Source organism: Spinacia oleracea, chromosome 3 (genome assembly GCF_020520425.1).
Source record: "Spinacia oleracea cultivar Varoflay chromosome 3, BTI_SOV_V1, whole genome shotgun sequence".
NCBI lineage: Eukaryota > Viridiplantae > Streptophyta > Magnoliopsida > Caryophyllales > Amaranthaceae > Spinacia > Spinacia oleracea.
This window is the reverse complement of record NC_079489.1, coordinates 89,171,892-89,180,622: the sequence shown is the minus strand read 5'-3', so window position 1 is coordinate 89,180,622 and position 8,731 is coordinate 89,171,892. Positions and strand designations below refer to the sequence as shown.

The 8,731-nt window shown below is 35.0% G+C and overlaps 1 long non-coding RNA gene across 1 annotated transcript; it reads left to right on the top strand.

Moving 5' to 3' along the window:
* Positions 1-3,078: 3,078 nt before the first annotated feature.
* LOC130469177 (uncharacterized) lies at positions 3,079-4,479 on the top strand. The gene is made up of 2 exons (XR_008929546.1): positions 3,079-4,068; positions 4,186-4,479. It is a non-coding gene; the product is annotated as an uncharacterized lncRNA (long non-coding RNA).
* Positions 4,480-8,731: the final 4,252 nt, after the last annotated feature.

Here is an 8,731-nt window from a genome sequence, read left to right as displayed (position 1 = left end):
CCCACAGATTATGCATCTGAGTGGGAGATGGGGATGGGGATGGTATTAACTGAACTACCAAAAGCATAGGCAGATTGAGATTGAGCGGGAATTGAAGAATTGTTTGTCTTGAAAGGTGAGGCATAGTTGGTGGTTGGAGGAATATCAGACATGAATAAAAATTTCAAATGATTGTGATGATAGTGATGATTCAGAGAGGTGAAGAGAGGAAGGGTGGTTGTGTGAATACTACAGTGCACATAATGATCGTATTTATAGTGACCAACATTCAAAAAAGGGCGGGGTGACGTAAACCGAATATTAATTAAGGTATATAGAAGGACATAGTAAGCAACATACTTAACTGATAATTAAGAGATAAGTCAATACTAAAAAAGAAAACACAGTTGATGACAGGGCTAATTAATTATCCGAATGAACCATTAAATACCAATTAGCAGCAGATCTAGGTTTAAAAAAGTGGGTTAATGTCGAATTAAAAGAAATTTGGGCATCAAGGTCAGGAATCTAACACAATCTAGGCCAAGAAATATCATCATGAATATCTTGTAGAACACGAATAGGGTAGAAGAACACCAGATCATAAGAGATAAAACGAATATGACAAATTCCAATGCAATAATAATAATTAGTTGAAGTTAAGTACTTCCCTGAGAGAATCGAAGAGGTAGAGCTACTCCAGCAAGCAAAGTCCGCCGATCTCGTCCACCAAGAACAACCACGCATCTTATTGGCCAAAATGAAGCAGCAAGAATTTCCAAATAAAAATAAATCCACTAAAAGTGGATTTCCTTCATAATTACGGATGGAGAACCCAAGACAAAATTCCTAAGAACAGATCAGGGCCTTTGAATCAAGATCCAAAGGTTGAGAGTGAAAAGCCGAATAAATCCCACTATTAATCGCAATTAATAAGGAATTAATGTAGGATATAGGGTAATAATTACACTGAGAGATAGCTTTACTTGCATAGTTTTGGATTTGCAGAGAGGATCGAACAAAATCAAGAAACAACAATGGAGACGAATGGGTAGTGAGGGAGGCGGATGAAACGAGGAATAGGCTAGGGTTCTTTTTGGGCTTGGGTATCTCATAGGTCTTTTTTTTTTCTTTTTTCTCTTTCTCTCTCTCATACTACTTATGATATATTGTAAATGTACTGTTTTGCAGGTTATGGAAAGTGACTAGTATGACCCAAATAGGATAGAAAATATGGTCTGCGTACCATTAATTTGAATGTAAAATTGGTCTAATGCACCAAAGTTTTTAATTTTAAATATGGTATGCGTACCATCAAATAGTTGTAATTAGTTTCAATTATAGCATATCCTATTTGAAGAAAATGGCGCCTCCCATGTTGAAATTCAAGACGGAGTTTCCAATCCATTTTCAAAGACGGAGTTTGAAGTTTAAGCTTCAAGATGAAGTCGGACCATACTAGATCATATTTATATCTTATGCATGCTTTAAGTTATTTATTGCTTTAAATATGTCTTAATTATGCATGAGATTTTGGCTTGATTATGTTGCATGATTAAGGATTTTAGTTCACTTAAAATCTAACCAACATAGTAAGAGCCTTAAGTTCCAAACTTTAAAAATTTAGTTAAAAGGTGCTATGCCAAAATAACACTTACTTGGATAACCTTTACATCAATCTTAGTAATAGTTTTCCGCCATGAAGATCACTATAAGAAAATAACATTCAAGATACACTCTCATTCTCCTTTTCTTTGAGAATCTCTCTCAAAATTAGTTACCAATCGATCGAGGAATTGAAATATTGCAGTTCTATTATCCGAACGCAATAAAGTTGAAGATTTACGATTCTACAAAATGAACTATCAAAGAAAACATTTATCATACTTTAATAACTTGAAATAAAAGTATTCACGCAATCATCAAAGCTATTAAACATTTCATTCATGCAAAAATAAAACATGGTCCATAATGAATGAAACGATTCCAAGTTCCTAAAAGTCCTAAATCCTTAAGCAGCTTTGGCGTGTCTTACGTCTTTTAAGATTCTGGGTAAGAAAAATCCATTGCTAGTAATCTCCAAATTACTCTTGGTTAATAAATTAATACCATAATTTATCCCTTTTCCACAACATATGTCATTTTTGTTTGAGTTGCAACCACAATCAACGTGCTCTTTTGGGATGCCTTACCATCTAAGTCAACTAAAATAGCACCTCGCTTTGGCGGACACCCTACTACCTTAGATCCTTAGATTTTTGTAAGTGCTTATTTGGAAGGTAATTTTAACGGATTTTTCATGAAATGCCCCTGAGGTTTATCTTAATGCACCAAATACCCCTAAACTTTCCAGAATGCACCAAATACCCCTGAGGTTTAGTATAAATACACAAAATGCCCACAAGGCTAACGGACGTTAAGTACCCGTTAGCGTATGTTTACCTTTATGCCCTTAATAAACCGTTTTCTCTACTTATCCTAACATTAACCCCTTAATTATATTAATCAACTCTTAATTACATTAACTAATCCTTAATTAAATTAATTAACCCTTAATTACATTAACTAATCCTTAATTAAATTAATTAACCCTTAATTAAATTAATTAATTATTATCTAAAAAAACCAATTACCCCCAAATTTTTTTGGATTCTCCATTGCCACCCTGTTGTTTCCTTTGGTCTGTCTCCTCAATTCCCACCACCACCATGTCAACCCTCTCTCCATTATCAATACCAACCATAACTCCTGCTTCCAAGTTCCACCTCCATGCCTAATCTCTCTCCTTCCCTCACCCTCCACACTGATCGAATTTGAGGAGTTAAGCAACCACATGACCTTCATCCTCGCAGCACCAACGAATTAGAGGAGAGAGAACGCCACCACCACCAAACCCCACCGCCGCCATGCCGCCACCACCAAACCCCACTCCCCCTTCCTCACCGATGACGTTTCCCTCCCCCGCACTTCCCCCATCTTCCTCATTGCTCCCCACTGCCGCCGCCACCACCAAACCCGTGTTTCCCTTCCCTGCACTTCCCCCACCTTCCTCATTGCTCCCCACTACCGCCGCCACCAAACCCCACTCTCCCTTCCTCACCGGCGTCGTTGCCCACCCCCCACTTCCCCCTCCGTTACGATAATTGCGACTAGATTGCTGATTTGGGGATCAATTTTTTTGGGATCTGGATTTTGAGGAGAGAGGAAAATCGATGTGCTTATCTGCCGTGGAGCAGGCTGGTGTCGGTGGCGGTGTGGGGTGGTGGTGAGGAAGAGAAGGGGTTAGCAGGGTGGTGTGTGTGGTGGTGGTGATGAAGAGAAGGGCTGCCATGGAAGACAGGGAAGAAGGAAGGGGAGAGAGAAAAAAACAAAAAATAAAAAATAAGAAATTAAAAGGGAAAGAGAAAAAATAAAAATTAAATTAAACGGATTTTTCATGAAATGCCCCTGAGGTTTGCGTTAATGCACCAAATACCCCTAAACTTTCCAGAATGCACCAAATACCCTTGAGGTTTTAAAAAATAACACAAAGTACCCTTAATGAGCATTTTCCGTCAATTCATTTAAGTCTCCGTTAACATTAAATTTTTAAAATTTTTCTGTTTTTCTTTCTCTTTTCTCTTTCATGTTCCTTTGTTCTTTCTCCTTCTCCTTCCCAAAATCTCAGGGAGTCTGCAAATCAAATTTTTTTTCCTTATTTTTTTTTTCTTTTTTTTTTCCCTTTTCCTTTATTCTGCTTCCTTCCCCTTCTTTCCATGGATCCTTAAATTCGAACAAAAAATTAAAAAAAATGGGTTTTCTCTCTCCTCCTCCATGGTTGCGAATTAAGGGTTTTTTGGTTGCGAATTTTCTGCTAATTATGAGTGTTTTTTTTGTTGTGAATCATCTGCAAATTAAGGGGTGTTTCTCTTCGATTTTTGTAGATAATATTTCTCAATTTTGGGTGATTTTTTGGGTCGATATTTTGGGTTGATTTTTTGGGTTTGGAAGAAAATAAGAGGAAGAGTTCATTGTGAGCAGCCATGGTAGTCTCCCCCAATCACATTGCAGGCTCCACCACCGTCGTCGCCCGTGTAGGTTGGAGATGGGGTATGTTTTATTGAAGATTTCGTGAATAATTTTTCCGGGTGCTTATATATAATGGCTGATTTTGTTTGGTTTTGATGGTTGGGTTTTGTGATGATGATGGTGATGGTGATGGTGAAGAACAGGAGAGAGAAATTGGGCGAGAGTGAGAAAGAAAAAGGGGCGGGTTTTGCGAATTGGAGGAGAGACGGTTAATTAGGGATAGGATGGTGATGGTCATTGCTTCCATGGTGGTTTGAGATGAGAAAGAAGATGATGATGATGAAGATGTCGTATCAAAATTACAAAGGTGAAGATGAAGACAAATGAAGAAGCAAGCAAGCAGAATAGCAGATTCACATTTTGGGGTCAATTTTTTTTGTTTTTTTAATAGCTAATTAGATTATTTTAGGGGCTTAATTTTTTTAGATAATAGTTAATTAGTTTTTTAGGGGTTTAATTATTTTAATTAAGTATTAATATTAGGATTAGTAGAGAAAATGGTGAGTAAGGGCAAACAAGTAAATTCATACTAACGGGGACTTAACGGAATTGACGGAAAATGCTCATTAAGGGCATTTTGTGTTATTTTTTAAAACCTCAAGGGTATTTGGTGCATTCTGGAAAGTTTAGGGGTATTTGGTGCATTAAGGCAAACCTCAGGGGCATTTCATGAAAAATCCGTAAATTAAATTAAAGTTAAAGTTAACGGATAAGTTAACGGAGTTAACGGAAAATAGTCATTTTGGGTATTTTGTGTATTTATACTAAACCTCGGGGGTATTTGGTGCATTCTGGAAAGTTTAAGGGTATTTGGTGCATTAAGATAAACCTCAGGGGCATTTCATGAAAAATCCGTAATTTTAAACTCAATATTACTTTGGACCTAGTTGTTTCTATGTTGGTTCGATTATTTAGTGAACTAAATCTAATCGAGCATACAAATAACATTCACTAGTAGAAAAACATTCATTTGAGGCGTCACTTTTACATTTATTAGCGGCGTTTTAGGCGTAGCAACAAATAGAGTGGCAACAAATGAATGGTATTGATTTGCGGCGTTAAAAAACGCCTCAAATCAATCATTCATTTTCGGCGTAATATAGGAAAAACGCCTCAAATGAATTGTATTGTATGGCGGCGTTTCTACCTGAACGCCTCACACTTTGGTAAAATTGCGGAAGTTTAAACGCCGCCAATAATGTGTAATTTTTTTAATAAATAATATATTTTTTGTATATTTAAAAATCCCAAAAATATAGAACCTGTACTCACACCACATTTATACAACGTTCAAAAGTGTCATCAACCACCGATAACTTCCAAGAAACTTTAATTTTTACATATAAGTTAACCATCATATGTTTACAAAATAAACCACCTAAATATTTCAAGTCTATAATAACTATATCTTTTACACTTCATACGTTACAAAATTGCACCAAAAATATAATAAGGCAATTATATATGATTTTAATAGCATGAAACATCCACAAAAGGAGATCTATGAAGCGTTAATTACACACAATGTTCGGTGAAGTATGATTCCCATTTGTCTCGTATTTCATCAATTTGCTCATCGGTGAAAGGATCTCCACTCAGTGATGTGCAAACCTAACAAAATAATATATATATCATAAAATTAGTTATCTTCGGTTAGATGATCTAAAAAGTTGTTGTCTCCGAGGTACTCGAACCATGGCTAAGCATGGAAGGGCGAAGCCCTTAGAATCAAGAACCTTGACAACATGACAACAACATTATTCATGACAATAAAGGAACCAAAAATCGTGTGTCTTTCCATCAATAAAACTTAGTCCAGTGAAACAATAAAGGTCATATTTTGACTGTTATAGTCATATTCATGACAATAAAGGTCATATTTTGACTGTTATAGTCGTTTTTGCTCCCAACTCTAACCCGTGAACTTAGATTGGTATTCTAAACCCTTTAAATGTTTAATATACTTAGTATTAGGTTACTTAGACTCATTATCATCTACTTTGGTCAAGTTATGCGCGTTTCAGGCTTTATTGATCATTATATGTCATATTTTGACTGTTATAGTCGTTTTTGCTCCCAACTCTAACCCATGAACTTATATTTGTATTCTAAGCCCTTTAAATGTTTAATATACTTAATATTAGGTTACTTAGACTCATTATCATCTACTTTGGTCAAGTTATGCGCGTTTAAGGCTTTATTGATCATTATAGGTCATATTTTGACTGTTATAGTCGTTTTTTCTCCCAACTCTAACCCGTGAACTTATATTTGTATTCTAAGCCCTTTAAATGTTTAATATACTTAATATTAGGTTACTTAGACTCATTACCATCTACTTTAGTCAAGTTATGCGCGTTTAAGGCTTTATTGACCATTATAGGTCATATTTTGACTATTATAGTCATTTCTGCTCCCAACTCTAACCCGTAAACTTAAATTTGTATTCTAAACCCTTTAAATGTTTAATATACTTAATAGTAGGCTGATAAGACTCATTCTCATCTAATTTGGTCAAGTTATGCACATTTAAGGCTTTATTGATCGTTATAGGTCATTTTTTGACTTTTATAGTCGTTTTTGATCCATTATTTAGGTTCTCAGAGGACCAAACTTCATAAAATCATCTAGGATTCTAGGCGAAACTAAATTCCAGAAATAAATTAAACTATATAACAAGGATAACACCCTTACCTTCTCTAAATCTGAAACATCATTGCAGCAGGAGACTAAATCAAACATGTACCGCATTACGTAAAATCTACACTCAAGGCCTCCATTTTGTTGAGCGCACTATAAATAAGGGTAAGATTTAGATTAAGTAAAAATGGAATCCATACAAATTATAAATATCAAATCATTTTTACGTGGACAGTTACCTCCACATATTTCCATAAAGGCTCTTTCCTGTTAACACGGTTGCCACACATCTTATACCTTGTAAAAAAACTAGAAATTCCCAATTAATCTTGAGTTATTGCTTGGTTATATCCTTAAAAAGAATACTTGATAAAAACATAATTACATAACAAAAAAACTAAACGGACTTACTGTCTCACTATTGTCTTCATCTTCACTTTTCGACCTAAACTCAAGCGAACGGAATCGAAGTGATAGATGGTGCAATTTTTAACGTGCAAGGAGCATCCAATGGTCGCTGGATCCAATAACAATTCCATTACCATTTTAATAATATAAGTAAAGAATATGAGCAACGCAGCAGACGCAACAACTTAGAACAACAACATATGCACAGACTTAGAACAGTAACAATCAGACAACATCTACTTAGCATAACATTCATTCACAATATATATAGTGCATAAATAAACTTTGGTGAACTAGTATGGCCCAAAACTTTTGTCTTGAAGCATCCAATCTTCTTCACCACCTTGTTAGCTTGGCATCGTCTTGAACTCCATTCAATGCTAACTTAAAGTTCTAAACTAGAAATACTTGAAATAATTAAAAATTACATCAAAATTTCAATGGTGCGCATACCATATTTAAAACTTTACATTCAAAGATAAAACGGTTCGCAGACCATATTTAACTATCCTAGATTGACCATACTAGTCACTTGGAGTACCTGCATTACATAAAATATACATTCTATGCATTCATCCATTCGTCTCCTAAAACGAATGGCCCAATTAAATTATGCAAGTATTTACGTGATTTATTTAAAATCACGTTCACATAAACGCGTCTAAAAGATTAATCAATTCCGAATTATTAATCCTCAGAATTTATTCTGATCAAAATTTAATTTAATTAAAATAAAGCTCCCTACGAAAATAATTAAAATAACTATTTCATTTTAATTTCATTAAGCGGCTCCCACTCAAACCAATATTTTATTTCGGATAATTTAATATTAAATATTTAATTAAACTCACGGCCCGGCCCAAGTCAAATAAAATAATTAATTAATTATCCCCGTTAGCCATTTTAATGCAAATATTAATTTTAAAGTCCAACAAATGATAATTGCCAAATATATTATTTATCGTATCGTATACGACGAATCACCGTCGTACGATACGATTACTCGTTTCGCCTATCTTACGAATATTCACGATACAATATACGATTTCGATCTAACGTCATGTCGTATATTATGTTTTTCCGAACTAATTCCCGAAAAGCTATTAAATGAATATCCGATTCATTTAATCATATGATCTGTTACATGCCAATGGTGTGACTAGAACTCACTGATCGGAAGCATTACTCCAGCTGTGAATCTAATATAGATTAGAACTCACTGATCGGAAGCATTACTCCAGCTAGCTGTTCCGATCACTTGATCTCACTGAATTAATTGTTCGTAATTAATCTGAACCTTGGTATTAGATTAATGCACCTTGGGTGAAGGCCACATTTCCTTCAATCATAATGCACAAATAATTCTCCACTCTACAATTCTCTTCAAAAACATCCAAACTTTCTAAAATCTACAAGTTCTAAGCATTAAATGAGTTGGGGCTTGTAGACACCTACATTTCGCCTCAGGCTAGAAGCGATAAGTTCAGTGATGAAACAAAACATCCACTTATCAAACGTATTCCTAATCAAACATCGAACGTTCTAAGACTGACGTACTGACTCATTACCCTAACCCACATTTCTATTTATAGTAACTGTTATTTATAGTAGCTTCTATTCTAAGTATCTGCTAAAA